Below are 23,522 nucleotides of genomic sequence, written 5' to 3' on the forward strand. Positions count from 1 at the left end.
AAAAAGAAAAAGAATGGAAAAGTTAGCCTGAAGCTTGATATCAAGTGAGATGAACACCCCTCCAAAAAAGAAAAAAAAAAGAACTTTGTATAAATTTTAAGATACTGTCAGAGACTACTGTTGTATGTGTAGCAAGCTAAGTATCAGTAAGTGTAAAGTAGTTCTTTCTTCTTTAATTTCAGATTTAAGCAATGATTTTAGGTGAGGGGAGAGGGAGAGAGAGAGGAGAGAGACAGAAATTGTATCATTTATATTTAAAAATAGAGATCAATGGACTTAGCAGTGAAGGCCTTCACTGATGTTCAATTTATTTATTTAGTAGCCATGTGACATTTTCCATTTTCCAGGTATTTAACTTTTTGGAGTTCGGTTTCTAAACACTCAAAAAGGAATTTGATCTTCAGTATTACTTGAGTAGTACAATAATAAGTTTCATCCTGTAGCTTGTATGAAGGCACCCATATGTGAGAACTGGCCTTAAAGCCTCATCTGTTCAATTTGTTTTGAGTTGGGTTCTTTCAAGCAAAGAAAGAAGAAACAGTATTCTTTCCAGTTTTTTTTTTTTAATTTCACTCCTTGCATCTATTTCTACTTACCACCCTTTCTTTCTTCCTTCCTTCTTTCCTTCCTTCCTTCCTTCCTTCCTCCCTCCCTCCCTCCCTCCCTCCTTCCTTCCTTCTTTCCTTCCTTCTTCCCTTCCTCCCTCTCCTCTCCCCTCCTCTCCCCTCCCCTCCCCTCCCCTCTCCTCCCCTCCTCTTCTCTTCCCTCCCCTCCCCCCCCTCCATCCTATCAACAGTACAGAAAGGAACTGAGAGGGTAGAGGAAGATAGGGAAAAGGAAAGACAGACACCTGCAGACCCACTTCATCACCTTTATAGTGTCTGCCCCCTGCAGGTGGGGAACTGGGCCTCCAACCTAGGTCTCTGCATGGGTCCATGAGATAGTATCATGCACTTTTCACCAGGTGGTCCACCACCTGATGCCCTTAAGTTGCTTTTCTTCAGTTAAGTTTATCATATTAGGTTAGCGGAAAACCTGATTGTAAAAAATAATCCAGAACTATAACTACAAAATTGCATACCTATGAAAACAGAATCAACTGTAAACATCTGTTTTGGGGAATTATTAAGATTTTATTAATTTCTTTATATTTGCTAGAACATTGCTCCACTCTACTTTTAGTAATGCTTGGGCACTAAACGGGGACCTGTTGTGCCTCCAGCATAAACATCTGTTATGCTACTACCAGTATTATCTCCCTGATCACTGATCCATCTTAGTTTTTGTTTGCTTTTAAAGGTAATTAAGGTAATACTACACACCTATTATAAAGTAGAAATATATATGTATATATATATATATATATATGATATAGAATCTATAAAATATATAGGATGTAGAATCTATAAAATACTCTTATAATTTCCAGTATCTTATAGATTCCTTTTGAAAAACACAAGTAATTCAGGGGCCGGGTGATAGCTCACTTGGTTAAGTGCATACATTACAATGCACAAGGACCCAGGTTTGAGCCTCCAGTTCTCAGCTGCAAGGGGAAAGGTTTGCAAGTGGTGAAGCAATGCTCCAAGTGTCTCTTTGTCTCTCTTCCTCTCTATCTCCCACTTCACTCTTGATTTCTGGTGGTCTCTATAAAATAAAGATGACAAAATAAATTTAATATAAATTATTCCAGTTAGGTTTTCTTAAAAATGAACTACACATAAAGAAATTCGTGTCTAGAAAAACTCAATATTTTATTTTATGTATTTCACATTTTGATATGATCAATTATTGGAGTTTTGATTTTTCAGTTTTTGTAGTAATTACATTGATCATACTTAAATGATACATATTTACTTCTGGGTGTAAAAGAAAGAATCCTTCTTTCTTCTCACCTTCCTACAGGTTAAGCATGTTATTAATGTTATTTTGGTATTGTAAATATTTATAATATTCTTATCCTTTTCTTGTCTATAATTAAGTCTTCTTACTATATATATATATATAATTCTAGTAGTTTAAACTTAATAAAATCAATCTTTGCAAGTTTATGAACTGATAAGCATAATTTTTAAACTTGTTAGTAATTTAATATTGATTTACAAAGTTATAAGATGATAGGGCTATAATTCTACACCACTTATAGACCCATAAGTTCCCACCACCAGAGTTCTTTAAGATATGTTAATAATTTTCAGCTTCCACTTTCTTATTTTTGTTACCAAAACTATTATGCTTTGCTCATGTTCTTTTCACAATGTTTTGGTGATGTCTATGGGAATTAAAAAAATAAAGTAATTATGTATTTGTGTGTATTATAAGTCCACTATTTTTACTAAAGTAAATAACATTGAATAAATATCTTAATATAAGTTAAAATGAAAACTTGTGAGAATTTATCAGCTTAATATATTTCATCTTCAATAAAAAATTTTACCTTGTGTTATTTGGTCTCTTAGGGGAAAATAGATCCAATCTCTCTGGCAAGGTTAGTATTTATTGTATAAAGTACCTCTTTGTGTTTCTGACACTCTTTTTCCATTGATCTGTTTAAGTTGATCCTATTATTGAAGCAGAATAGCAGCAGAATAGTAGTCTGCTATTTGGACTTACTTTATCTAGAAAAATGTAAGTTTCTAGGATAGATAAACTTTAACGAAAAGTTATAAACATATATTTCTATTACATCTTTAGAATGACTATCCAAATGTGTAAATGACTTAAATGTAACAAGATTAGGCCAAAGTAAAATAACTGTCAAAAGGTTAGGTTAGCAAAAGAAAGTTTAAGAACAGCATATAAAATATTTACCAACGCTATTTGCAAAGTTAAATCATTCATGAAAATATATTAAATACTTTAGAACAGGCTAGCTTTTATGTGACAAATGAGGAATACTTAGAAAGCAAATGTATAATGTTAAAAATAATAAAACTAATTTTCCTAAAACTAGCTTTCTTTGCACACAATTTTCATCAATTTTGACCAGGGACAAAAGTATTCTAGTTCGGTGTACTTTCAGTGGCCTTAAGTTATATGGAACTGGTGAGATTTATGTAAATAAACAGATGAAAAGGGCAGAATAAAAAGGTATACAATATACCTGATAGTTTTCTGTTGAGAGTATGCTTCATTTCTTTTGGATATGATTATAAATGCAAAGGTTGTAGCATGGTTCCTGTGTTTCAGAAACTTGCACCCAACTTTGCTTGAATACTTGCAGGGATATAGCATCTACACAGAACTAGTTTGTTCAAATATTGTACGCTCTAATCTAAATATATTTTCCCCAGAATTAAGAGATATACTTTGCCATGTATGAGGTCCAGGTTTGAGTATCAACATTACATAGTAATGCTTTAGTAGTCAAGCAATCTCAGGTAGTCTCAGTCTCTCTCTCTCTCTTTCTCCGTGTGTGTGTGTGTGTGTGTGTGTGTGTGTGTGTGTGTGTGTGTGTGTGTGTGTGTGTGTGATTTATTGAAAAAGCCTGAGTTGTGAGATCTCATGTGCATTATATTCTGGCCTACAAAAGTTCAAAACAAACAAACAAACAAAATATAAATTGAGCTCCATAGTTGCTAGTTGTGTTTCATCAAACTCTGACTTACTGGTTCCAATCCTCTAAAAGAGATTTACTTAACTATAAGTGAGGAGAGAACAAGGACATCACTTCTGGCATACACAATGCTGGGGAACAAACTTGGGAACTCATACTTCAAACTGTAATGCTCTAGTCACAGCACATCTCCCAGGCCACTTTGTAAATTTAATTTAATTTACAGATATTCATTTACCTTTTTCACTGCATGAGACTTCACTTACTTCTAAATGGTTATTTTTTTTCTGGACAGTATCTTCATTTATTTCAGTTGTACCTTTTTAGAACATGTATCTCGGGTTACTTACTGTACTGGAAATCTTTCTCCAGTAGTACAAGTTATTTATTTATGTAATTATTTATTTATTTTTCAGATGTATGCAGGTAGTTCGGTGTCTGTAAAATAGAGTCCTAATTCTTAAATAGGGCTTATTTATTCCATAAAGTATTAAATACAATTATGTGGCAGATTCTTTCCAAGCAGTTCAGGTTAGTGTTATAGATTGTCCCTGCTTTGAAGAAGTTAATGGTTTATTTTTAAATCTCTTTACATTTCACTCCTTACACACATTAACACAAATACCCCTTCTTAATATGAATACATGGCTAAACTTAATTGTTTCAGAGACCTGTTTAGCTAGTCACTGAAGAACAATATTTACATGATCTTTCAACAAATATTTCCATATTGCATTACTTCCCTATTTTGAAAATAATTGTTTTTATTTATTTATTTTTATTTTCAAGACAACTTCTAAGAGGATTCATTCCCATTAAAATATGAGTTTCAAACAACAGACATTTCCTCTGTATAATCGATATGCTAAGAAAATCCTTGAGGAGGTTTTATTTGTCTGCCTTTGGTTGCAAATCACAGGAGAAAAGACCCATCCTGGAAACACAACAGTCTTAGAAATCAAAGCACAAGTACTCAATCAGCATTGAAAATGAAACATACAGGGAGTCGGGCTGTAGCGCAGCAGGTTAAGCGCAGGTGGTGCAAAGCTCAAGGACCGGCATAAGCTCAAGCCCTGGCTCCCCACCTGCAGGGGAGTCACTTCACAAGTGGTGAAGCAGGTCTGCAGGTGTCTGTCTTTCTCTCCCCTCTCTGTCTTCCCCTCCTCTCTCCATTTTTCTCTGTCCTATCCAACAATAATAACTACAACAATAAAAAAAAAACAGCAAAGGCAACAAAAGGGAATAAATAAAATAAATATTTAAAAAGAAAATGAAACATACTAACATCCCCTCTGGATCTGTTACTGCAGAACTTTTTATTTCGAATGGGGCATAGAATAAGCATTGTTTATCTTCAGAAATGCCATTCAAACCTTTCATAGACATAAGCACTGCATCCATGGTGAAATATTTCAAGCCCAAAGAGCAATTATGTTGGGATTTACTATAAATCCTCCAGCTAGCACTATATCTACTCAGTAGTAAAAGCTAGCTTTACTTTTGTTCTGTAAATTTATGCCAAGATACTTTTTATTACTTCAAAGGTTTAACATACCAGAAAAGTTCTGCCGAGTTGACTGAATAACTTCTACATTTCATCATTCTTTAAAGCATAAATTTGAAGCATTTCTTAAGTTGCATTGTAAATTACATCCACTTTCAAGATTTATTTTGTTACTGAAGTCATTCTATTATTCCCCAACTACAAGAGCCTATAGAAAAATGTCTCATGTCCTTATATTTAACAAACCAATTTCCAGTATTCTGAAGGCAAGTGTCTGTAGGTATTAACACATACCCAGCTGTATATTAACATTCCTAATGTTATTATAGTGTACCCTTCTAGGAAAATATAAACAACAATGGTTAGTCATAAATTGTAATTCATGGGTGAAATAAATCAAATTAGTAGAAGCAGAGCATTCTACTAGTGTTAAGTGTCCCCTAACAGAAAAGATGGGAACCACATATTGTTAAATAGAATCTTAACTGCCAAACTCAAACTATAGATTTCTTGGGGGGGGGGGGAGGAAATAGTGGAAGGAAGAGAGGGGGGAAGAATGGAAGAAAGGAAGGAAGGAAGGAAAGAAGGAAGGAACAAAAGAAAAGAGAAATGGAGAAAAAGGGAAAAGTACCACAGCACCAAAAGTCACGACGGGGCTTGAGCTCCATACATTAAGTCCATAAGCTTGTGCACTATCCAGGTGAGTTATTTTTCCAACCTTGTAGCAGACCGTTTTATCATAATGGTATATATCTCTGCATGTCTAAATAAGTATTCTTATATCAAAATCTAATTTGCTTATATTAGTAAAATTCTATATCTCTTTTTCTCTTTATGTCTTTTTGTATTCAGTGTTGTGTCCTTCTATTTAAGGTGTCTGGACAACTTCACTCTAATCAAAGAATATATAATTCATCTTAATATTCTTAATCAAATATAGGTATCTATCATCTTACTACTAACTTCATTAATATGCATTTTTATTCATTTATTTATTTTTAACTTTATACCTTCAGGGTTTAGCACTATGAATCCACTGTTCCTGGAGGCCATTTTTTTTTTATTGTTGGATACGACAGAGAGAAAGTGAGAGAGGAGGGGGAGATACACACAGAGAGAGAGAGAAAGACATCTGCAGATCTGAAGTATGTGTGTGTGTGTGTGTCCTTGCGCTTCCTACTATGTGTGCTTAATCAGAGGCACCACTACCTGGCCCCAATTTGCTTTATTTTTTTAGTCATTCTATTATTTTATTTTTCACTCATACTTCCCTTAAAATATTTTATTTTTTTCACTACAATTAACTTTTAGTTTGAATATTATAGTATCCTTGTTTTTAGGTTTTGCCTCCAGGGTTATTGCTGGGGTTCAGTGCCAACACCATGAATCCACTGCTCCTGAAGGCTATTTTTTCCCCTTTTGTTGTTCTGGTTGTTTTATCATTGTTGTGGGTATTATTATATTATTATTGTTGTTGGATAGGACACAGAGAAATATAGAGAAGAGGGGGAGAAAGAAAGGGAGAGAGAAAGATAGACACCTGAAGACCTGCTTCACCACTTGTGAAGTGACTCAGCTGCAGATGGGGAGCCAGGGACTCAAACCGGGATCCTTATACCGGTCCTTGCTCTTCGCACCATTTGCGCTTAACCCTGGGCGCTAACGCCTGATTCCCGTTTTCTTTTGTTTTGTTTTTTAATGTTAAAGCATTAAGTTTTGAGATCTTACAGTCTGCTTAATAATTTCATTATCTTACTTAGAACACTTTGGTTTTGCTACTTTCTTTTCACCTACTGTGTTATTTTCATAACACATTTTAATTCTAGATACTATTATACTATTTAAATAGTGTAATACATTATTAATATATTGTACTGGATATCACACCTTTCTTTTTTTTTATGCCTTCTTGCCTCTCTATGTTACCATCTGTTACCATTTTGCTCTTGCTTGAAAAACAGGTTTTAAAGTTTTCCTTTAGTTTTCATTTGCTAATGATTAATTATAAAAGCCTTGGTTTATCTGAAAGCATCCTTACATCCTTACCTGCCTTAATTTTTGTTGTTGTTGTTGTTGCCTCCAGGGTTATTGTTGAGGCTTGGTGCCTGCAATAGCACTATGAATCCATTGCTACTGGAGGTCATTTTCCCATTTTTGTTGCCCCTGTTGTTATTATTGTTATTGCTGCTGTTGCTGTTGTTAGGGCAGACAGAAATCGAGAGAGGGGGTGTGAAAGATAGAGACCTACAGACCTGCTTCATCTCTTGTGAAGCAATCTCCCTGAAGGCGGGGAGCTGGGAGCTCAAGCTGGGATCCTTACGCTGGTCCTTGAGCTTCGTGCCATGTGCCCTTAACATACATGGCCCCCACATGCCCCCTTAACATACATGGCCCCCACATGCCTTACTTTCTAAATAACTCACTTTCCGGTGCACAAATTTAGTTTTATAGTTTTATATTACAGCATTTTAAATTTATCTATTTTACAATTTAGAACTTCAATTTTTCGTTAAAATGGTTGTTTTATTAATCTTTTGAATATATTGTCTTTTTGATGGAAGCTTTTTTTCCTCATCATGTCTGGTTTTTAACAATTTTTGATGATGCGATTTTTAATACTTTGTATTATTCTTCTTGGTTCACACATATTTTTAAAATAAAACTAATTTCTGTTCTATCCATTTTGGAAAAAAAGAAAAAACCTTTGCCATTTGAGAAAACAATTTGTTAAATGGTCAATTATCTCCCTCTCCTCTTCTTCTCTTCGGGCACTATATGTTATAACTGGAATAATGTCTACTATGATCCATATTGTTTTCTGTGCTTTCTGCCTTGCATTTCTCTTTGGATTAATTCTGAATATTATTCTTAAACTATCTTCTGATTTGCTAATCTTTTGTGACATTCATGTATTGATTTTTTTATCTTCAGTTATGATGATTTTTTTTCAGTTTCAGAATTTCTATTCAATTATGCTTTCCTAACTTCATTAAACTGATGAAATTTTTCAAAATTTCATCAGTTTTTTAAATCTATTCATCATAATTGCCTATGATTATCTGCTACACCAGTTTGGGGGCTATATGTGTGTCCATCATATGTTTTTAATATGTTGTATTTTGCCATTTATTACAATCACTGGTGTGTTGCTTTTTTTAGTTAAATGAACTATACCATATATTGAAAATTATAATAGAGCAATCAGGCAGTGATGTGCCCAGTTGAGTGCACGTGATAATGCCCAAGGACCTGGGTCCAAGTCCTCAGTCCTCATGTGTGTGTGTGTGTGTGTGTGTGTGTGTGTGTGTGTGTGTGTATGTGTCTGTAGGGGGGAGCTTCAAGAGTGGTAAAGCAATGCTGCAAACCTCTCTCTCTCTCTCTTTAGCTTTCTTCCTCTCTTGAGTTCTCTCTGTCTCTATAAAAAAAGAATATTTGACAAAAGAAACATATAATAAAGACTATAGTTAATGCTATTGTTTCCAAAAAATTACTTTTCTTCTATAAAAATAGGTTAGGAGACTAATTATATTGGTCAAAAGTAACTGATTTCAATAAACTCTGGGTTGAGATTTTCTCAAATTCTCCATGGACTTCTGGGATATATCTACTTTTTACAGAAAGCCTTCTGTGAGTTATAAATTATGGATGTTTGATGATAAACAAAGACCTAGGCTTGGGGGGTGGTGGTGGCACACCTATTGAGCACACATGTTACTATGTGCAAGGACCAGGGTTCGAGTCCCTAATCTCCACCGGCAGAGGAAAGTTTCACAAATGTTGAAGCAGGTCTGCAGGTGTCTTTCTGTCTCTCTCTACCTCCCTCTCTCCTCTCAATTTCCCTCTCTTCCTATAATAAATTAAAATATAAGGAAAAGGGAAAAGAAAAAAAAAAAGGCCTAGGTCGGAGGTGTGAGTTTTTTGCAGACTCCACTCAGAAAGAGATGTGAAATTATTCCCATGTGTGAACAACTATACTATGGACCATTAACCCCACCCCAATTAAAGTGACAGTGTTTGTTGTTTGTTTTAATAGAAGCCTGAGTGCTTATAGGGATTTCGATCCACTGGAGTTCAGGAAAACCAGATCTTCTCAGTATAGAAGAAATAAACACCACTTACTTTATTCTGGAGGTTTTTCATTTAGTTTATTAAATTTCAGTCTTATTCACATTTATAATTAATGTATATATATTTTTTATTTTTGTTGTAGTTATTATTGTTGTTATTAATGTCATTGTTGGATAGGACAGAAAAAAATGGAGAGAGTAGAGGAAGACAGAGAGGGGGAGAGAAAGACACCTGCAGACCTGCTTCACTGCCTGTGAAGCGACTCCCCTGCAGGTGGGGAGCCAGGGACTCGAACTCGGATCTTTATGCCGGTCCTTGTGCTTCTCCCCACCCGCGCTTAACCTGATGCGCTACCACCCGACTGCCTAATTAATGTATGTTTTGAGAAAAGCCTCTTCCACCTAAATGAAAGTACCCACATGAAAAAAAAAAATCACAGGGCAGTGATGTACCTGGTAGAGTGTATTTGTGAATATGTATAAGCACCCGGGTTTGAACTTTTGGTCTGTACCTGTGAAAAGAAGCTAAATGAAGAGTAAAGCAATGCTGTAGGTGTCTTTCTTTCTCTCCCTTTTTCCCACTTGCAATTTCTCTGTCTTCAAGATAAAAATAAATGTTTTTATTGTTTTTTAATTTTTTATTATATTTACTTATTAAATAGAGACAGCCAGAAATCAAGAGTCTGATAGAGAGGGAGAGAGACAGAGAGACACCTGCAGCATTACTTCACCACTCGGAAAGCTTTCCTCCTGTAGGTGGGGACCGGGGGGCTTGAACCTGGTCCTTGCACATTGTAATACATGCGCTCAACCAGGTGTGCCACCACCCAGCCCCAAAATAAAAATTTTAAAAGACAATAAAAGAAAGCTTTAAAAAAGAAAAATCACATACTAACTACTCTTTTAAATTAGCCAAATGAGTTCTCAAAGCAGATTGGATCCATTTTCATCTTTAGAAAGTACTGGAAACTACAAAATAAATATTAGATTAAAAAATCAAATACTTTGTATTTGACACTTATCATACACTTACTATTGAAACCTATTCTCCACAAGTATCCTTTACCTATAAAAGATGGCAATGTGCTTCCCTTGATATTCATCTCTTACATTATATTTTAGTTCCTGAATTTATATAGTGAAATTTTATAATCCCATTAACTAATTGGTCAACAATTCTGAATGCACTCACAGGGAATGTATATTCATGCTTATGAACACGTGAAAACACAGAAAGACACACACAATTCAGTGAATTTTAAGATGTCCACAGTATTCAGTGAATGTTAAGAAGTACACACTAAGGGGAACAAAAGGGAATAAATAAATAAAATAAATATTAAAAAAACAAAAAGTTAAAAAAAGAACACATTATTCTAACTAGTAAGTTCTACAGTATATATTATGACAATAGTCATGTATTGAAAACTAACACTTCATAGATAAGATTATCTTAAATGAGCCAAATATATACATTTTTTAATGTTACATTCTTCAGTGGAGTTCACATGTTGCCTTACTGCAAAAGCTATTCTGAGTGTACTATTCAGTATTTCTCTGACACATTCTGTTCTCTTCAATTTTACATCCTTATATACAATATATTTGTTTAGTTTTCCTTCTCCAACATCTAAGTTCCTTGAAATTTGCCCAGTTTGTGTTTTCAGTGACAGGAATAGTACTTATATTAAGGTAGTACTTAATATTAACTGAAAAGTAAGGTCAATAGGCCTTCACTGGTCCAAGTCAACATTTTCACAAAGAAAGAAAGAGGCAGAAGGAAAGACATCACAGCACCAACTTTTCCTTTGGGATGATGGTGAGGCTAATCTCTAACCTGGGTCATGTGCATGACAAAATGAGCATACAATCCAAGTTTGTGATTTTTCTGGCTCACTGAAATGTCTTATAACTCACATCTGGTATGATATCAAGTCTATTTCCTTTTATGTATTAGTTTACTTGAAATACTCAGAAACCTTTTCACAGAAACATCTGTTGCAACTTGAGTTTGTTTATTTATTTATTTATTTATTTTCCTGAAACCAGTCCAGATAGAATTTCATGCTTATCACTAGTTCAAAAACGGAAAGAGGGAAGATATTTTGTTATACAGAATGCTGAAATGCCGTTTTAAAAAAATCTGGGTTTGTGAACTTGAAGTCCCTTTACACCATCATGAACGGAGTTCAATGTACAAATCACACACACACACACACACACACACACACACACACACACATATGACAGTTCTATTCTGTAATTTACTGCTTAGAATTATTTTTCTCCTACTATGTTTCAAATGCTTAGTTATTTAATAATAAATGTTAGGAAGTTCTTCGTGCATGATGGTGTAAAGGGACCTAGTTGGAGGTGACAGTGTTTTGCAAATACCTATTATGAGGCGATAAGAAATGAGCATCTAGGTACTGACTTTTTTGTTTCTTATTATTTATTTATAGGACAGACACAGTTGGAGAGAAATCAAGAAAGAGGAAATAGAGAAGGTGAGAGAAAGAGAGACACCTACAGCACAGCTTCAGTGCTCGTAAAAATTCCCCTCTATAAGTGGGGACCAAGAGCTTGAACCTGGGCCCTTGTGCCTCCCCAAATGTGCACTCTATCAAGTGTGCCATCACACAGTCCCCCAACCATTATCTTTCTAAAACTTAGCCCAGATGGTACAAATGAATATTATAGATCATTTCTTACTACTTTTCTATGTTTTGGTAAGCTATGTTAACTATAATAGATTAAAATGTAAAATAATTTTGTTCACTAGATCCCTTTATACCTCAAAGAAAGAAGGGAGACATAAACAAATTTTGGAGGAAAGAGAACTTTCCAAGAATATATATGCTATAAAAATTAGAACTTGGACCTAAATCGGGTGTGAGAGTGTTTTGGAGACACTTGTCATGGGGAAATGAGACACTTTATCCATGTGCAAATTATACCATTAACACCCTCAATAAAAGTAAAAATATTAGGATTGAAATACCAAGCCTATTAAGAGTCCATCTAGAGAGTCAAGCGGTAGATCAGTGGGTTAAAAGCACGTGGCACAAAGCGCAAGGACTGGCATAAAGATCCCAGTTCAAGCCCCTGCCTCCCCACCTGTAGGGGAGTCGCTTCACAAGTGGTGAAGCAGGTCTGCAGGTGTCTATCTTTCTCTCTCCCGCTCTGTCTTTCCCTCCTCTCTCCATTTCTCTCTGTCCTAGCCAACCAAAACGACATCAACAACAATAATAACTACAACAATAAAACAAGGGCAACAAAATGGAATAAATAAATAAATATTTTTAAAAAGAGTCCATATAGCTCATTTTGGTGATTTTTCATTTGAATGGTATAAAGAGTTGCTTAGTCAGAGCATTCCCCAAGAGAGACCTTGCTCCACAATATGAATTCTATGACCACATAATCTACAAGAATATAGATTATATGGGTTTAAATAACTATAAACCCATGTAAATTATAAATTATATGGGTCAATCTATAAGAATTTTTATTCTGTCATCTGTAAGATGTAGATGATGATAGTGACTCCCTTTCTTTGGTTATGAAAATGAAATAATGAAATAATGAATGAGTTAAACAACTTTACTATGGACTAGTAAAGTTGTTTAACTCATTCTATGGATGATCATTATTCTGTCCTGCATATTTGCAGGATCCCTCTATGTTTTAATTTTCCTCCCCAGGATTTATAAATAGTGACAGAAATCATTTACCTTCACAATCTAGGCCCCTTAATAGGATAAAACTGCAACTTACCACCACCCAGGCAGCATTATCTTTACTGCATGCTTTTAAATGATTAACAGTCATTTACATTATCATCCTTTAAATCTAATCCATAGCTCCGGCAGATGATTATGTACTATAATTAAATTAATGATATTGAACTTTAATTTTAGTTGCATGGATGCTTTTATTTGATGTTGTCTGTGCTGTCGAGTGGAGTGAACATTGGGTTCTGTGTGAAGTTATATTTATTTTACAGCCACGAAAGAGCAAAACCTTAATATCATATTGAAGGATAACCACAAATAGAATATTTCCACATGAGCCCATTTGGAGGTTCACATTTGATATTCATTAATTTAGGATTTGACAATTTAATGTAAATTAAAGCTAAAGCTTGTTCACAGAGTATGTGTCTCATTCTTCACTGTCTCAGCATGACTACACTGATTCTGGTTAACATATTCCTTCAACATAATTTACAAATGAGAAAGGGCTCTGGAGAACTGCATACATTCTAGGTTAGTTTCCTATAACATTAAAATCTTTTTAATCTGAGATTCCAGTTGTGAAGGAAGAATGAAGATTATCAAGCACAAATGAGCATTTACCTTATAAAATATAGTGAAAAATGCTAAGATTTACTGGTAACCGGAAATTGGAATAGAATTCAAATATATACCCTGTTATGAACTCAGCCTCTGATTCCATTACAGTTTTTCCCACAAAGGAGATAAAGATATGTTGTTAAAATTTGGAGGCTCTAACCGGCCGGGCTAGCTCCACGGGCGGGTAACAGAGACGCGGAGACAACGGCTGGGCAGGGAAGCTGTATTTCTTTATTCAGGAGCAAAGATTCATAAACTAAGACAAACTAATCACCAAACAGAACTCCACTGTCTCTTTGCAGCGGCGCAAGCACTCTCTCTAACTCTGTAACTCAGGAACTCTGGAACTCTAGTACTCGGGAACCCTCTGAAACTCTGGCACTCTCGAACTCCCTAGGGGCGGGGCCAAGCGGCCCGCAAAATTAACTGGACTGATATAATTCTCTTGGCGGGGGAGAACTAGAACCCAATGTAAAGCATACAACAATTCCCCCTTTTCTTTTTAACTAAATGACTATAGTATCAAGGGTGTGGGGTGAACAGAAACATATATCATACAGGCATTTTTTTTAAAAAAGAAACTGGCACAAACATGGAGAAACATGTAAGTAACAAGAACCAGTGTACTGCTAAGGGAAGGCCTGAGGGGGCCATATCTGCCTCTGTGGGCTAAACTTTATCAGCTTAAAAAAAACATTTCTTGCCTCTGGGGGACTACTTGCCTCGACGGGCATTTGCATGGGGGCAGGGAACGGCCTAGAGTCCCAAAGGCAGCTGGCTGCAATTTACTTACTATGAAACAAAACTTGTTATTAGCATATTTACTGCAGGATCCAACGTTTCTAATAGAGAAGGAATTTGAGACTTTTACATATCAACAACGTCTTTTAACCTTTTGTTACACCCATTCAAGATGGAGACACACCCTAGTTGTGGGCAGGAGAGGAAACCTCAGGCATGAGAATAATTAGCATAGCCATTGTGCGATCTACCATTTCTAATAGAGAAGGTAATGGAGAGTTTTACATATCAACAAGTCTATTTAACCTTTTGTTTAGACCAACTTAGTTAAAATATATTGCTTGTTAACTAATTTTTACCTTAGACTTTAAATGTAAGTTAATTTTATCTTTATGAGGATTACGTTGAAAACCTTTTTCATTTGACTTTGACTAGTAAGAATTTAGCCTTAAAGTTACTGTTTACCAAACTTTAAACATATACATAAACATGGTCATTAATACACAAGGAGAGAAACCTTTGTTATGAAGACATGTCATTTTAAACACGAATTTAAATCTGTACTGTCTTAGTTGTTGGGGGGGGGTTCACCATCCGGAGGTGGCTTCCCGTGCAGCTTTACTTCTAGGAATTGCAGGTTGCGATCTCTGCACAAATCTCTGCGTACTCTAGCTTGTCTGCCTTCAGACCGGACCAGCAGCTGGAGATCTCGTGTGCCCAGTTTCGGCAGGGAGTCTGGGGGTCCGGGAGGCCCGGGATGGTTCCAGAATTTATAGAAAGAGGGCAGGCGGGCCAGCATTGTAAAAGGCGTGGGCTTAGGTGCCCAGGGGTGGCGGCCATGATAGGCCGCTGCGGCCCTGCCCCATGGCCCTGCCATGTCTGCTGCCCTGCTCACAGTGGCCGAGCAGCATGGAGGGATCACGCGTCTAGTGCCCTGCGCCACACGGTGGAGAGCCGGCTCCTGTGGGCTGGCCTGCGTGCTGTCATTGGGTTCTTGCGTGTTGGCATCGGGCTCCAGCGTGCTGGCGTTGGCCTCCTGCCGGCTGCGGGGCTGCAGGCGCGGTGTGCTGGGTTGTCTGGGCGCAGCCGGCTGGCTGGCTGTTTAACCAGGTGGAAACAGCAGCTCCGCGCCTCGCCTCCCGCCCTCTGGCTATTCCCGCTGGCTGTTCTGAGTTCGCCTGAGCGAGTGGAAACCACAGAGTGGTCCAGAGATAAATGTTCCAGAAACAGCAAAACAGTCTCGTGAAGAAAGAGCAGAGACCTTTGGAGATGTCTTCACAAGCAAAAGAGAAGGCCATAGTACATAGGTAGCCAAATTGTCTTTACTTATCTGAGAGATGCGCAGGTCAGGTCCACGTGGGTGCCATTTGTTGTTAAAATTTCGGCGGGTCTGGCTGGGCTCTGGCTAGCTTCACGGGCGGGTAACAGAGACGCGGAGACAACGGCTGGGCAGGGAAGCTGTATTTCTTTATTCAGGAGCAACAATTCATAAACTAAGACAAACTAATCACCAAACAGAACTCCGCTGTCTCTTTGTGATGGCGCAAGCACTCTCTCTAACTCTGTAACTCAGGAACTCTGGAAATCTCGTACTCGGGAACCCTCTGAAATTCTGGCACTCTCGAACTCTGGTGGGGTCCCTAGGGGTGGGGCCAAGCAGGCCCGCGAAATTAACTGGACTGATCTAATTCTCTTGGCAGGGGAGAACTAGAACCCAATGTAAAGCATACAACAAAGATATATAGGGATATATTTGTAAGTATCATAAAAAGAAAACTATGCATATTATTCCATAACAATTTAGGCAAACAACTAATGAAAACTCTATGCATTGTATTTATGCTGCAAGGAGGTGTAGGAAATTATTTGCTTATGTCATCTGAAAGAAGTTAATTTCCACTATTAAGACACTGTTTATGTACACACCTATTAAATTGTAGTCATATAAATCACTATTTAATTAATATGAGAGGGGGAAAAATTGATTGTATGTCTAACAAAGGGACTTTTAAAAGCTAAACCAATTGCCATATAATGTGATGTTAACAATAACTATCCATTGTCTTCTTGAACCCTAAGACAGCAGGAACCTCATATTTCCACTATAGAGCCTAAACTTTCCCCAGTCCTGGGACCCTAGGGTAGGGCCCACTTTCCCGCATACCTCTCCCAATTCTTATCAAATAATATTGCATCTGCTGATCGCAACCTAATCAACACAACAAGTGCCACCCCAGCATGCTTCACTTCAGACTGTGTCCAGAGACTTCAGGTGCGGAACGACAACGCTGCAGCTTCATCACTCGGGTGAGACCTTTCCTTTCATAGTATTCTCTAATTCCATCCCAGGTGGTTCACTTTTTAACAAAGTCCCAAAACCTAGATATAGACCAGGTTCCAGGAGATAGAGCATATGTTCACAGGTATTCATAAACTAGGGCAAATATATACCTGAAAGCAGAAGTACACTAGAGTTTGCAGTGAGTACCCCCCAACACTTTATCTCTACATTCCAACCTTTGGGCCCATGATTCTTCAACAATTTGTTTGGTTTTGTATGTTAACTCTCTTTTCAGCCCCCAGGTTCCAGATGCCATGAAGATGCTGGCCAGGCTTCCCTGGACTGAAGACCCCACCAATGTGTCCTGGAGCTCCGCTTCCCCAGAGACTCACCCTACTAGGGAAAAGAGATGCAGACTGGGAGTATGGACTGACCAGTCAATGTCCATGTTCAGCGGGGAAGCAATTACAGAAGCCAGACCTCCCACCTTCTGTAAGCCTCAAGGACCCTGGGTCCATGCTCCCAGAGGGATAGAGAACGGGAAAGCTATTGGGGAGGGGATGGGATATGGAGGTTGGGTGGCGGGAATTGTGTGGAATTGTACCCCCCCCATCCTATGATCTTGTTAATATCTCCTTTCTTAAATAAATAAATAATTTTTTAAAATAAGACACTTTTTATATGTGTATTCAAAACCTTGAGTAGTTATTACATATGGTAAGAAATACGTATAAATATTCTTATTACTCTATTTATTTGGATCTTAGCATCTATTTCATAAATTATGTGGTTAGAAAATGTGATTTATGGGAGTTGGGCAGTAGTACAGCAGGTTAAGTGCACATGGCACAAAGCGCAAGGGCCGGCTTAAGGGTCCTGGTTCCTGCCCCTGGCTCTCCACCTGCAGGGGAGTCGCTTCACAGGCAGTGAAGAAGGTCTGCAGGTGTCTATCTTTCTCTCCTCCTCTCTGTCTTCCCCTCCTCTCTCTATTTCTCTCTGTCCTATACAACAACAACAACATCAACAACAATAATAGCTACAACAATAAATAAATAAAATAAAATAAACAATAATGAAAATGTGATTTATTTGATAAAAAATGAGCATTATGTAGAAACTAATAAAGTCTTTATTCAAATTATATCTTAAATGTTTGTTTAACCCAGAACAGTTTTTGAATAATTGACCATTAACAAATTTAGTAATATTCCCTTATAAATTGCATGTCAGGCCCACTCAAAGCTAGATTAGTATAATAGCCCCTTCAAAAATTTAATTGTTTGTGTATGTAATACCCATGTAAGAAAAAGTTCTTCAACTATGAACAGACTACCTTCTATATTTCATTTAACAGTTGTTTTTATTGGGTACTAGACATAGTCTAAGGGAAAATTATAAATTAATTTTTTATAAAGAGGAACTGTAGGAAAATCTTAGATGATGAGTGCAAACACAGTGTTAAGAAGACACAGTAAATATTTAGAAATTCTGTGAACTATTGCATAGCAGGACACCATAACTAAAAAGCATATCGAGGAAGGGAATGTGAAAGAAAACTGAGCAGACAATAGAGGTCATATCAACAGAAGACTTAGGATGAAATCTTCATTCTGAGACATGGGAAGGCACAATTTTTAAGGGAGACAATGATATTAACATATTTCTAGTTTGTAAAGATTACTTCAAGAGTAATGTGGCCAGACTTATAAAATAAATAGAGCAGAATTTAAATTATACCTATTTTTGATATTTGATGCCTGTTACTTTGTTTCTAAGTTCTATTTAGTGCTTAAGTAATTTTTTTTCCCATTAACACCACACTACCTAAATTATAGTAAGCTAATAGTTTCAAATTTTATCTACCTAGGACTGTATTGAATCTTCTTGACTCATTGTGTTTCCATGACAGTTTTTCATCCATCTGGACAACATTGAGAAATATAATTATGGGAAACTTGACTGGAATTTTATTTAATTTACAGATCAACTTGGAGATAATTAACACTTCACTGAAGTTAAAATATTGAGTTTTCAGATCCCAAAGTACAAAGTACTTTAAATTCATTTAAACTCTGTGAAATATTTTTTTTAAAAACTGTCTATATTTTTAAACTTTATTTTTAATTGTTTTTATTTTTATTTATTTGATAAAGACAGGGGAAATTGAGAGGGGAGGGGAAATAGAGAAAGAGAAAGAGAGACACCTGCAGTACAGCTTTACCATTCAAGAAGTTTCCTCCTTGCAGATGGAGACTGAGGATTTGAACCAGGTGCTCAACCAGGTGCATCACTGCCCGGACCCTAAAACTTGTATGTTTTTTCATAAAAGACATCAATTACCCAAAATTATAATTTCATACATAACTGCATTTGCAAATTATTTTTGATGATATTCAGTACAACTATTAAACACCACTAATTTTAAATTCTTGTGAATTTTCAACATAGAAGAGTATTTCATTGACAAAAAAAGATAAAAGTAATTTGATAGATATGATTTCATTTATTTATTTCATTTTCAGTATTTTCCACATCTAGAGACAAATTTTTAATGTATTTTCTGTATGGGCAAAAATTCTTGCAGCCAACTCTCAATGAAGAGGCATCCAGCACAGTACAATACCATCTCCTTGGTCTAAGAACATAGGAATGTTTCCACTGTGTTGACTTACAGAGTTCTTTACCTTTCTTCATCAGTTTCTACAGTAGTCACAGTTTCTTCCACATCTCCCCACGGCATATTAAATGCTGGTTGTAAGCTTGTGATCTGCCCCAAATCTCTCTATCACAGCACATTTTCATATAAATTCACTCATCCAGACTTAAACTAGGTGAGATACAAGGGTTCTTCCACAAAGTTATTAATACATTGCTGGTCCATGTTGTCTGCCATATTTTAAACCCTGTATCTTTTCCTCTTTGTTGCAGCTTTTTACAGAAACCTTTTGTTTGCAAGGATATTTCTAGATTTTCCCATTCTTAGGCCAATACCTGGTATGAAAATAAAACCAGGTGTAAAAGGGTGTGTTTGTTGTTTGTTTTCTTTTTGACACTCTGAGTGCATCACCTTTCACTGCCACACCCTTGACAAGGTGTGGGGGTATCATTAGTATGAAAAGTCCCTCACGAAAAGATGTATTGTGTTTGTTCACTGCCTTCCAAGACGACAATTTAGGACATTTTCACATCTCCAGGGAACAATCCTAGGGCTCTTTAATCAAAAGAATAGCATTTGAGGTAGGAGGTTTTGGATTTCCGTTCTTCTTCTTTTTTATTTAATATTTATTTATTCCCTTTTTTTGTCCTTGTTGCTTTATTGTTGTAGTTATTATTGATGTTGTTGTTGGATAGGACAGAGAGAAATGGAGAGAGGAGGGGAAGACAGAGACGAGGAAAGAAAGAAAGACACCTGCAGACCTGCTTCACCACTTGTGAAGTGACTCCCCTGCAGGTGGGGAGCCAGAAGCTTGAACCAGGATCCTTACACCAGTCCTTGCAATTTGTGCCACGTGTGCTTAATCCACTGCATTACTGCCTGACTCCCTGGATTTCTGTTTTTCATATTGGTATGCAAGCTCAAGCTTGCTTGAACTAGAAAATATTAAAAACACATTTTCATATTCTTTTTTGCTTCTCGTGATTCTTAGTGTATATTTTTGGGGTGAGAACATTTCCTTCTTATCTGGTGTGACTCCTAGCTTTCTCAGTCATAATGGGTCATCTCATCTCTATAACACTACTTACAATTCTGTCTCTTGTCCTTTCATCTTAGTATATTCTCTTTTATGGTTTTTCTGATATAATTTTGGAGAAGAAATGTCATAGGTCAAATTAAGCATGGTAAATTTGTTTTCTAAAAATATATATTTTGCTGGAGCCAATAATTGAAAAAATGTTTTTATTTTCAAATTTTTAAATATACTGTTACACCATTATCTTCTTTTTAAAAATTTCTTTATATTTATTTACTTATTCCCTTTTGTTGCCCTTGTTGTTTTATTGTTGTAGTTATTATTGATGTCATTGTTGATGGATAGGACAGAGAGAAATGGAGAGAGGAGGGGAAGACAGAGAGGAGGAGAGAAAGAGAGACACCTGCAGACCTGCTTCACCGCCTGTGAAGTGACTCCCCTGCAGATGGGGAGCTGGGGGCTCAAACCGGGATCAATAAGCTGGTCCTTGTGCTTCCCGCCACATAAGCTTAACCGGCTCCCACCATTAGCTTCTAATGGGTGTTTACATATTCAACTCAGCTGTAATGCTTCTGTAAGCCTCTCCGGCCATCTCATTCCATGTATTCATTTGAAGCGATGCATCCATCATGCAGAGTAGTCTATAATTACTCTACTCTTTATCTTCCTGATTGTTCACTGGATACACTCCCCAGGTCAGAGTGCAGAGCACACTCATGTTCACGCCATTGCTGTTTATCAGGAAAAATCACCTATAACTTAAAGGATGGATGGGTTCGTCTTTTAATTCATAGTCCCTGAAGCAACAGAAATTATGGTTTGTAACATAGTGTGTATCTGAAACACTTCTCGGTTTGTCTTTTCACATCCAAAGTTTTAAATTAGGAACACACACATCATAAAATGCAACAGACTTGTGGATAAAAGATAATTGGTGAAGAAATAAAATATTTTTTATCTTAAATTTTCTTTATTATCCTTTTTCATTATTGGATAGAGACAGGCAGAAATTGAGAGGGTAGGGGCAAACTGAGAGAGTGAGAGAGAGAGAAAGAGAGAGAGAGAGAGAGAGAGAGACCTACAGCCCTGCTTCACCGCTCCTGAAACTTTCCCCCTACAGGTGGGGACCCCGGACTTCCACTCAGGTCCTTGCACATTATAACATCTTTGCTCAACCAGGTGTTCCACCACCCGGCCCCAGAGAAATAAAATTTCTTTTTCTTTTTTTTTTTTAATTTTTTTTTAATTAAAGAAAGGATTAATTAACAAAACCATAGGGTAGGAGGGGTACAACTCCACACAATTCCCACCGCCCAATCTCCATATCCCACCCCCTCCCCCGATAGCTTTCCCATTCTCTATCCCTCTGGGAGCATGGACCCAGGGTCATTGAGGGTTGCAGAAGGTAGAAGGTCTGGCTTCTGTAATTGCTTCCCTGCTGAACATGGGCGTTGACTGGTCGGTCCATACTCCCAGTCTGCCTCTCTCTTTCCCTAGTAGGATGGGTCTCTGGGGAAGCTGAGCTCCAGGACACATTGGTGGTGTCTTCAATCCAGGGAAGTCTGGCCGGATGGTTTTACAAATGAATTCTACAAAACTTTCAAAGAAGAACTAATACCTCTACTTTTAAAAGTCTTCCAGAAGATTGAAGACACTGGAATACTCCCTTCCAGCTTCTATGAAGCCAACATCACCCTGATACCAAAAGCAGACAGGGACACAACCAAAAAAGAAAACTACAGACCAATATCTCTGATGAACATAGATGCGAAAATATTGAACAAAATTCTAGCCAACCGGATACAGCAGTATATCAAAAAAATTGTTCATCATGACCAAGTGGGGTTTATCCCAGGCATGCAAGGTTGGTTTAATATACGTAAATCAATCAATATGATCCACCACATCAACAAAAGCAAGGCCAAAAACCACATGGTCATATCAATAGATGCAGAGAAAGCCTTTGACAAAATACAACATCCCTTTATGATCAAAACACTACAAAAAATAGGAATAGATGGAAAATTCCTGAAGATAGTGGAGTCTATATATAGCAAACCTACAGCCAACATCATACTCAATGGTGAAAAACTGGAAGCATTTCCCCTCAGATCAGGTAATAGACAGGGCTGCCCACTATCACCATTACTATTCAACATAGTGTTGGAAGTTCTTGCCATAGCAATCAGGCAGGAGCAAGGAATTAAAGGAATACAGATTGGAAGAGAAGAAGTCAAACTCTCCTTATTTGCAGATGACATGATAGTATACATGGAAAAACCTAAGGAATCTAGCAAGAAGCTTTTGGAAATCATCAGAGAAATAAAATTTCTACTTTTAGGAAAGCAAGACTTTTCTTCCATTAGATTAATCATATTATTGTGTGATTTTTATTTTGTTTTTATTTAAATTCCCTGACCATTTTACTTGGCTAAAATTTCTTTGTTCTAAATATTGGTGTTGGCTTAATTTTAGGTTTTGTAGCGATTGTTCCTTTTTCTACAAGTCACATTTTGTCAGAAGGTGCATATCAGAGATTGATGCAATTTTAAATTCAATTCAGATACTATTTTAAATTCAGTTGCATTTAAAAAACACAAAGGCAGGGAGTCGGGCAGTAGTGCAGCAGGTTAAGCGCATGTGGCCCTAAACTCAAGGACAGGCTTATGGATCCCGGTTCAAGCCGCCCCCCCCCCCACCTGCAGGGGAGTCGCTTCACAGGGATTGAAGCAAGTCTGCAGATGTCTATCTTTCCCTACCCCTCTGTCTTCCCCTTTTCTTTCCATTTCTCTCTATCCTATCCAACAACAATGACATCAATAATAACTACAGCAATAAAAAAATACAAGTACAACAAAAGGGAATAAATAAATAAATATTTTATTTTAAAAAAAGGCATAAAATTCACATACTATTATCTTCACAATGACTGACAAATTTTTCAAATAAAAATTAACTGGAATGGGGAGACAGCATAATGGTTCTGCAAAAGACTTTCATGAGTGAGGCTTTGAGGTCCCAGGTTCAGTCCCCAGCACCAGCATAAACCAGAGCTGAGCAGTGCTCTGATCTCTCTGTCTCTGTATCTCTTTCTCTAAGATAAAATACTTTTTTTTTTAAATGGAGTAGGCAGTGGCCAGAAGGTTAAGTGCACGTGGCACAAAGTGCAAGGGCCTTAAGGATCCCGGTTCGAGCCCCTGGCTTCCCACCTGCAGGGGAGTCGCTTCACAAGTTGTGAAGCAGATCTGCAGGTGTCTTTCTCTCCCCCTCTGTCCCTCCTCTCTCCATTTCTCTCTGTCCTATCCACCAACAATGCCATCTATTAA

At 37.0% G+C, this 23,522-nt stretch overlaps 1 protein-coding gene and 1 pseudogene across 1 annotated transcript in view; both read right to left on the bottom strand.

Annotated features, from left to right (window-relative positions):
- Positions 1–23,522, bottom strand: part of NEGR1 (neuronal growth regulator 1) — a 938,974-nt gene that overhangs the window by 309,238 nt on the left and 606,214 nt on the right. The gene's annotated exons all lie outside the window — the stretch shown is intronic.
- LOC103120110 (U6 snRNA-associated Sm-like protein LSm3) lies at positions 19,096–19,397 on the bottom strand (annotated as a pseudogene).

This window comes from Erinaceus europaeus, chromosome 11, assembly GCF_950295315.1.
Source record: "Erinaceus europaeus chromosome 11, mEriEur2.1, whole genome shotgun sequence".
Lineage (NCBI taxonomy): Eukaryota > Metazoa > Chordata > Mammalia > Eulipotyphla > Erinaceidae > Erinaceus > Erinaceus europaeus.